Raw genomic sequence first — 9,658 nt, 5'->3', positions numbered from 1 at the left:
TCATGATAACACTTCTCCAATATTAAATTCCTGTCTACGGAATCTTATATACTATATAGAGTAAAAATATGTTTCATGAAACGACAAAAACTAATTTGTTATTTTGTGCTACATATTAAATTTGCTTGCATATTCAGTAGGTACTAGTGTAATATTTTTTATATGATATTACCTACTAGTTAGTTTTTGGTTTTCTATATGGGACATTACTTTTTTGGGCATAATATTTCATTTTTTCATATATTTCTTTAAATATCATTCATCAGAACCACAGTCAGTTTTAATATAAATTATAATTCATAACATATACGATTATAACTCATTCATACACACTACTACAGTACAGGCTGACGGTCAATCAAGTATTTGAGTGTACACTTATGACTTATAACTAAACGACTTAAGCTTATTGTCTGTGTCTTATTTTGCTTCGTTCTTATTTCAAATGCTATTTAAATTTAATTTATAATTTCTTAAATTATGCTGCCACCCGCCTGTAAATATTTTTTATTTTATATAGTATGGATTTTTAAGTAACTATATTAATGTTTTATGTATTGTGATTTTTTTATAAGGCTATGATATATGCATGTCAAACGAGTATATAGAAATATTATATTTTATGGTGCAGCAGTTTAATAATATTATTCTACGTACTATGCCACTATGGCAATATTATCTTTACGAGTATTCAACTGCAAAATATTGTTCCGATTAATTATCGTTTGGTAATTTATACTTATTCGACCCCAAACGGACGATGAACAATAATATTATGATACACGTCAACTTTAATAATAATAATAATAATAATACGTATATAATTGTGTTTTATTAGCTGTCACGGGCGTGTACATATAAACGTAAAATATTGTATAAAAGGATACTGCAGGGTCGTATTTAGGGGTGGGAAGAGAAAATTTACAACCCGCTGTTTTGCTCAGTTGTGAGAATTTTTTTAAATTTAAATTGCTATTGTTTTAATCATCTCATAATTCCTTTCACTTGGTTAAGGGGTAGGTATCTAAATAGATATGAGATGGGTATAGATTGTAGGTATTATAATATTTATGATATCATTATAATAAATCAAAATATTTTGAACGCACTGAATATCAAAACTAATATAACCTCCGTTATCAATATTATGATATTATAATCAATTATTAATCAATTTCTGACTCATAATTTAGGAAGACAATTAACATTAATAACATTGTTTAATAATCATATTTTTATAATACGACTATACCTACCTCTAAGAGTATACACAATAGTATGTTACCACTAAATTAATTTAATTATAAGTTTATATTATAATGAAAGTTTTTTTTTTAAATGAAAAATTGTTACATTTGGTGGTCATATTTTTGTAGCCCCAGGGCGAAAAGTTCCTTATTACACCCTGGGTTCCTATCCAGTTATATCTAGTATATAATGTATTTTATGCAGTAATATACTGCTGTACTGTGGTACAAAAGTTAAGGGAATTTTTTAGTAATACATTTTTATAAGCAAGACATTTGGAGACTATGATCCCTTAATTCCTCCTCCTGTGTGAGCAAATTCATAGATAGATAATATCAGTGCTGCAAATATTTGCATCATATTTTATATAACATAGCAATATATAGCTGTAATAAAACATTATATATTTATTATTTATACCTTCACGGATGCAAACGGGTAATAAGAATCAACTCATCGGCTGTATAGTCATATTGGCAAAAATCTATATAAAATTTCGAGGGGGGAATTGCTGTCGTATTTTTTTGTGGGGGTTAATCCCCCTCCTCTGATTTCAACCAAATGGTGTTGTGTAATTTAATAAGGGACAATATGACGTGAGTATTATATTAAATCTACAAATTACGTAGGTAGGATTTGACGGTATATTATATCTCAGTAAATGCGACATATGACCTTTATTTTTTATTTTTTGTGTTTGGTAGTTAATGTTTAGTGTTTTGCATGTATCGTTGTGCATGCGACGAATGGAATTTGTCCACTGGGAAATATCAACAAATGAAAACACACTGGTAGGTAAACTGTTCAAGTGCAGTACCTATATAAATTATAATATCTAATGACATAATAATATTATATAATATTATATTATTACATGAATGTTTTATATAAATCACTTATATGCCATTTATAATTTTATTTGATAATTGTAATATGTATTATACTATTATCTAATATTAATCCAACTGTTTAAATAGTTATGATCAAGTACTTTGTTTAATATCCGTGTTGGATTACACTATTTTGCTCCTTTCATCCTTAATCAATAGGTATTTTATATTCCATCCATTTTTTGTTTGTAATTGTTTTTGGTTATTTTTCCAAACATCTAAAATTGTACAAATAATTTAAATGAATTTCAATAAAATATTTATCACGTAGGTAGCTATATTTATATTGTTTGTGAAAAAAATTGACCGTGTTTTTATGTCGAAATAATATATTAAAAATTGTTGGTATTATGACGTAACATTGCCATAAAATAATAATAATACCTAGTAATATTATTGGTATATCTATAGGTATCAGCTAATAGAAATATTGACGAACGACGTGAGTTCATATAATAAAATAGAGGCGAATTTTCAATATTATGCTTAAAAAAAATGGGGAAATATTAATGTTAGCAAATGACTCTCCCAAGGTCCTTATACTATAATATTATAATATGCATGCAAATCGATTTGTAATGTATAAAACAGTAGTTTGGAAAAATCGTTAATGCTTGTACGAGTAAAAAATATTGGAAACTTATTGAAAAACCAACGATGTTCCGCAATTCGATTATGTTCCAATTTAAATACAAAAATGTAATAGGTAACATTAATTTTTTTCATGTTTACTATCTAACTAATTTGATCAAATATTGAATTAATAATATAAGTTGTATATTGTGTGTGTGTATCATACAATACCACAAATATAAAAACAATATTGTGTTACGTTAAAAGTGTATAAAATAAAATTATTAATTAGGTATAATGTGTTACTGTGGTTGCAGGCTACATTTAAATTTATTTATAGATGTAATATGCAGAATTGCATTGTAATATATTTTTCTAATAATTAAAAGATAAGCAAGAATATGATAAGTGTTTGAAAAGTCGGCTGGTAATTTGTATGATTCTTGATCAATTAATGTATTATTATATTTTATCTGTGGAATCGGATATGATGCTTTTATCTACCACATCAATAATAGTATAATATCATATAATAACGTCCCATTATTGTAATTAAATGTTTAAGTAGTGGTTCAACAAAATATTCTGAGGATCTCTGAGGTACCTGCAAAAGCGGGCGTGATTTGAAAATAAAAAATTATTAATTTTTGAATTTTTAACTTAACTATGAATAGTTAATTTTCTAACTGACTGTAAAAATGACTAAGTTTTACCCGTTGATTCAAAAAGTATTCATCAAGTTGAAATCAAAAATATTTTTGAAATGTTTAATATTAATGGATGGTTTAATGGTTTTATCTCAAAATTAATAATCATAGTACCTAGTCATAGTACCTAATAGGTAACACACAGTTCATTGTTTTCATTTAGGTACCTTCCATATTTGCCTAAGTGGCTGTACATACAAATATAATAAAAGATAGGCACTTGACACTATTATTGGTTGATGTTTGTATAGTTACGAAAGTTAATAATAGTGTAATACTATATGACACTATATACATAAACCATACATATATAAATATTTAGTATACACACGTATATATATATATATATATACATATACACACACACACACATATATATAAATATAACACTACGTATATGTATGTAGGTATTTCGTTTGGATTTATATATTATTTATATTTATAAACGTCTATACCGAGATACTATAGTAGGTAGGTATATAATATAAATACGACCGGCTTTAGTGGCGTGGTATAAAGCCATTATACCGTAAAAATATGTCGATTTCAGAGTAAACCTGTCCTCTACAGAGATTCAATACATGTAGATTGAAATGTGAAAACGGCAAGTATATTATATTGACATTTGTCAATACCTGTCATATTATATTATTATTATTATTATTATTATTATTATTATTATGCATCAGAATTATTTGTATTACTCCTGCAGCTAAGGTCCATAAATCGTAGAATACCGTAAAATAAAAACGCTACAATGACTATACATTATTATTATAATTATTATGATATCAGTATTATAGCATAGAATAATAATAACAATAATTATTACATCAACTACAATTAGCGGCAATCGCCACTCTTGCACGCGATAATTATTGAACGTTCAAATATAAATCAATAGAGGCAAATTCTAACGTGTAATTTTCGTAACCACTTTGTGGTTTCACAACTCGTGAAAGTCGAGTACAATAATCTATCTGAAAAGGAAAACAGTATTTGTGAGGAAAAAATTAATGACGAGGTGCAATCACTCAGGACTATAATATGTCTATATGTATAATATATATTACTCTAGATTCGAATATAATATGACGAGATTTTTGCAAAAATTTTTTGCGTCTATGTATTAATAATTTTTAATTTTTACCATGGTTATATGTTACAAAAATGGTTGGATTACGCAATTTCGATCTCAAGTTTAATCCAATTATTTTATTTTCAACTATTTTTTTTCTGATTTAATTAATTAATCAGTGGCTTTTAATCTACAATTAGGTATGTTTTCTAACCTTCTCGTCAAAAATAAATAAAACTAGCAACATTTCGTGAAACTTAACGAAACCACAAAAGCTAATGAACGATAAAACTAATATGACGCTTATAAGATTTATAAGACGTTTTTTTCGCATTTTCTTATTGATTATAGATAATGGATAATATACATAAATATTAATGTATTATTTTAAGTTGTACAGTTTAAATTTACAATATATTACAGTGTACATTAAAATAATAATTTAAACAAAAAAGATGCTAGATATTATAATATTATTACGAGGTAACTGTATTCAATACGCGTATAATAGTTGATACGAATGTAGCAATATAGAATAATAGACAGTGTAATATTGTAATATACGTAGAAAGTATTTTATACGTATTGAGAGAGACATAATATACGTTCTATTGAAGTCATGTGCAAGTGGTTTCAATAGCGTCATCGATGTCAAGAAAATAAAAGATAATAATATAAGAGAAATCACATAAGGGAAACAAATGTTTGTGTCTAAAAAAAGACGGATGAGCACTTGTAACACATGCTATTTATTTATTTAATATAAACGGACGCGAGTCCTAAAACATAGTAATATTAACATTATGTGCGAAGATAATACATAATACAATAAGTTATAGTTTTTACTTAATTAGAGATTGAATATAATAATAAAAATTAAAAGTAAATAATAAAAAAAAATAACAATAATAATAATAACAATGAATTTTCAAATATAATCAAAGACAAAAGTATTACCTGCAGCCATAAGAAGGTTAGCAGGAGAGTTCAAGATATAATTTTTAGTTGAAAAAGTAAATAAAGAGGTTTTGGATCTCTAGTATTAAGGCTATTTATTTTAAAACAGATAAAAGAGAGAATTTCAGGACAGTCAATTGAACCTATAATATCAGTTTTTGTAAAAATTTAGAGAGTAAAAGTGTACGACGGTCAAAGAGTACAGAAATATTAAGAACAATTAAAACATTATTAGGTGTATGTGCTATGGAGACGTCTGCTTAAGTTGATTTAATGATCTCGTAATCTCGTACCAGAGCCGTGTGCTCGCGTCTTCGTTCGTTGTAAATAGTAAATATTAAGAAAATGCTATCGAACCACCATTTAATTTCTCTCTGACGTCTGACCTACAGACTATATAATAGATAATTGATAATATGTTTATCAGAATCCAACCTCGTGCAGTTATTACCATTAATATCAAATCGTATGTTCATCTATTATATGAAATTTAAAAAAAAAATTCAAATTGTGATGATTTACACGCTCGTAAATTGTATGAACATTACAATAGCCAATGTAGGAACACAGATATAATATTGTTCTCAAAGATTCAAGTTATTTTTTTTTAGTTCTTAATTCTTAAAGCTTGAAGATAGCAGGTGAGAATTAATTCTAATATTAACATAAAACGCAATTTTGGTATATTGCTCGTGGATTAGAGAGAGAGAGAGAGAGAAAATAGTGTGCTGATGACATCTTAATGATAAAATTGTTTAATAGTGGTGGGGTGTTTGAAATCACTCTAACCCCGCAGTGTTGTTTCTCCGTCATAATTTTATGTAAAAATAAATACGTCTCTTTATATTCAGTTGTTCCAACGGCGATATTGTTCTTGGGACTAGTGTTGATGACTGTACTTCTGGAATATGATAAAATAGTTGAGTTTTTTCAACCACGCAAAGGAGGGGTACTCTTTAATAAATACGATATTTTTGTGCGTGTCAACTGACTTTTTTCAAAACACGTTTGATTATAATCTACTGTAGTATAGATTGAATTTCGTTGTCGATTATACATAATATTATATTCTAATTACTACTAATTATCGAGTTCTCTCTCTAGTGACTCGATAATAATTCAGCCACCCATTTCATCAGAAGCTTGAGACCTACACGCATACCATATGGTTACCATTATTATTTTAACTATATACAGCGAATGTGTTATAGAAAAAGCTAGAGAGCGTCTGGACAAAGAAGAGCTAAACTACACTAACAAGTTATAGTTGCTTCGAAATGTCGAATTATCTTTATATAAATATATTTTTCTTACGCAAGAAGAATGAGCCATCAAAAGAGAAAAGTCCAAAAAAATAATTGTTTAATTAGTTATTAGAAGTATAAAGTTTGCCGTATTGTTACCTAGTGACTCGCGTTACTTGCCGCACGCACACACACATCTTTACAACCCTCATTACTCCTATAATACGTCTACTGCAATATTGCAGCTGTGTCGTCGTCGGCAGCGGCGACGTGCATTACTGCCTGGCGTATACAATATACATTTACATATTACATTGTAAAGGGCTCAATTATCCCCCTTCATCAACTTGAACCTATGGTATAAAACTATTTTATACTTTTTTATGGTTAAATGAAAATAAAACAATAAATATAAATATAAATTTGATAGAAAAATGAGGTATCAGTTTAATTTATTATTACTCTTTTTTGGAAATTCATTTTAGATTATGTAAAGGTTAGTAAAATAATGTTGCTTGACACTGTTATATCAAAATGTAAATTATAATTAATATTTTTATTTGATAAATTGTATTATCAATTATTATAATTTATATTTATTATTTAAATTTGTATATTTTTATTTGTAGAACAAGGTTATTAATAGTAAGGTTATAGAAAACTTTTTAATGGATGGCTACTGAATACTTTTGTTTTGCCCCCCCCCTTCCAAAAAAAAATCAAATCAAGTATTTTAATGATTCTTTATCGGCCATGCATTTTTGTTCATGGTTTCCACTATTTAGTGAAACGCCATGTGATAGACGAAATTTTTAATTTTATCATTAGGCACAAGAATAAATATAACGCAGATGGTCTTCCGACCCGTGAACATGTATAATTGGCCATGTGAAAAACATGGATTTTCTAGATTCAGACCACAAACTTTCCAGGATTGACCTTTTGATTTGTTGATGGTCATGACGGATGCAAGACGGATCGGAAATTGAAGTCGTTTAGACTCAAACAGCATATCGGTTGGGATCATGTGGATCCTCGGAATGAGAACTTCCTCACCTTCGAATTTTCCTTTGTTTTAGAGATACACAAAAAACTAAAAAATTGATTTTCTCAAAAATTCCTGTTTTCCCTTAACTTTTTTTTGTTTTATCGGTGCTTTTGAAAAGTACTAGAATTTCTAAATTTGACCTACCCAATGCACCAACTAGATTCACTTTCCAACCACAAAAGCTACTGAAGTTGAATCGTATCTTTATTTCGACAACTTATCGTGAACTCACAAAAAAAAAAAAAAAAAAATAGTAAAAATACATTTAAAAACCTCATAATTGTAACATCAACACGTTCATCGCTCCGCTGAGAATATAATAATAAATATTGATAAATAAAATTAAAATTAAAACTAAACATTTTCATTTTGAATTAAAGCTTTCTAAGAACATTGTACATATGGAACAAATAAAAAAGGTACGTATAGGGTTTTCTGAAAATGTTACTGTGCCCTAAGTATTATGCTCTACCATATTTCAATATTTTACCCATAATAATGGTAATCATTTAATATGTTTTACCATGACAGTTATTTACTGTCTTGGGCTATGGCCAAATATTTAAAATATAATCTAAGAAATCTTTGCGACTTTTTGGTATAATGTATATATTTATAGAAAACAGCTAAATATTGTCTTTTTAATTGATATAACCTAATTCTTCTACGAAAATGACAACTTTTTACAACCACCTGGGAATTGTGAATACACGTACCGCTGAATCAAACGAGTCGACCTTACAAGGAAGCATGGAGTGCAGTAGAATCAAATGTACCATAGCTGCGGAAAACTGAGCACCTTCACGTTACCCGGTCACACAGTCACACAAACTATTGTATAGGTACTATTATGTATTTTATATTACCTACTTTGCAGGTACTTTATTTATAACTATCTAAGTAACCCCCTTGTTATTTAAATTTTTAAATGTTATGAGATAACATAATTTTTTTGAAACCAATTTACTGATTTTATTTCTCTGATGAAAGGTCCTAAACAAAATAAAAACCACGAGGCCTAAGTGATATACAAAGAAATTCCTGACCGTATATGATAAACACGCACACAATGGGAGTTTTAATCATTTAAAATAATAATATGTAATATTATATATGTACTTATTAGTTATTAGTTTATTACCATTGATTGTACATCAATAGTTAATAATTAGTTTTAATTATTTCAGAGTTTCAAATAAATTACATAATCTTGTGAAATACCTAATGTTGTTTTGTTTTTTTTCTTTTTCAAATCATAGACAAGAAAAATAACTGATTTGAGTACCTTATTTTTTTACTATAAAGATTATCAATATATTATGTTGATCTTTGATAAACCTACTATAGGTACCAAATTTAGTTAGCTTACTATTTAATAATAAGTAGCGTGTACTACGACTACGAGAAAATTGATTACCTACCTATTTACCTAACCTCATAAATAGGTATAGGTAAAATGCTTAATCTGTAATATAGTTGACTACACGTAAGTAAGATTATAATAATTGTACATTAATTGTATTTAGCTAATTATAATGTTCAATTTCGTATGTTGGGTATTATTATTTATTATCATTATTTTATAATTTTATATTGTAGGTACTATAGTGCTCTTGATATGAGTATGAAAGTCAATATTACCTATTTCTAGTATACTTAAAAAACTGATAAATCGGTACAAATTTATTTGCTTCTATACAATATCAATACTAGTTAAAAATTGTTTAACGCTGTGTTGGGAATTTATTATTTTTTTATTTGGTTTCTACAATTCATAATTTCCCAACATTAGCTAAATCATTGTACCTATATTTAATTTTTAGTAAGGATATAAAGACTAATAGGAGGAAGCTTCACCCATATGTTAACTAAGAAGGTTGTTAAAGGTTAAAAGGTCGTTAACACAAACACTA

Source organism: Diuraphis noxia, unplaced genomic scaffold, assembly GCF_037042655.1.
Source record: "Diuraphis noxia isolate RWA-SAM2 unplaced genomic scaffold, SU_Dnox_SAM2 contig0001, whole genome shotgun sequence".
Classification (NCBI taxonomy): Eukaryota; Metazoa; Arthropoda; class Insecta; order Hemiptera; family Aphididae; genus Diuraphis; species Diuraphis noxia.
This window is presented reverse-complemented; position numbering follows the sequence as displayed.